Below are 578 nucleotides of genomic sequence, written 5' to 3'. Positions count from 1 at the left end.
GGGAGAATGGGGTGGATGGGTAAACACACAGAAAGGAGTTCGGTAGGAACGAAAAGGCAACTATTGAAAGCCACAAGGAGAAGGCAGTGGGGTTTCATTGGACACGAGTTAAGAAGAAGAAAAAAAGGATAGAAAGGGAAAATCATGGAAGCCGAGATGGCAGAGGAAAAGACATCAGGAAGACAAAGACCGAAGGTGCCTTTTACACAAATCTCTGATAAGTGGCTCGTGCATTCAAACCAGCTTTATTCTATGATAAAACAGATTTTAATCATATGTAACAACATTAAAGACAACACCGAGATCAAACAAACTTTTCCAGACATGAATTTCCGACAACCCTCCCATCGAGACACTAAAACATATTCCAAAATTCTCGCGCAATGTTTTTTTTTCCTCCCCCCCCCCCAAGCAACTTATATAAACAAAATAAATAAACAAGAGCGGGAGCATTGCCCTGATCGATGCATCGCCCCAGGAAACAGCTAGGGTGCATTGCGAGAACAAGGAAAACCGAAAAATTGAACTCGGGTGTTGTGCCTCGATTCGTTCGGCTGTGATGGATTCGTGTCATTTCG

General features: G+C 43.1%; 1 protein-coding gene across 1 annotated transcript in view; it reads right to left on the bottom strand.

Moving 5' to 3' along the window:
• The window catches only part of LOC119592458 (IQ and ubiquitin-like domain-containing protein), a gene marked incomplete at its 5' end in the record, with an annotated part of 13,893 nt that overhangs the window by 7,451 nt on the left and 5,864 nt on the right, over nt 1-578 (bottom strand).

This window comes from Penaeus monodon, chromosome 30, assembly GCF_015228065.2.
Source record: "Penaeus monodon isolate SGIC_2016 chromosome 30, NSTDA_Pmon_1, whole genome shotgun sequence".
In the NCBI taxonomy this organism is placed as follows: Eukaryota; Metazoa; Arthropoda; class Malacostraca; order Decapoda; family Penaeidae; genus Penaeus; species Penaeus monodon.
This window is presented reverse-complemented; position numbering and strand designations above follow the sequence as displayed.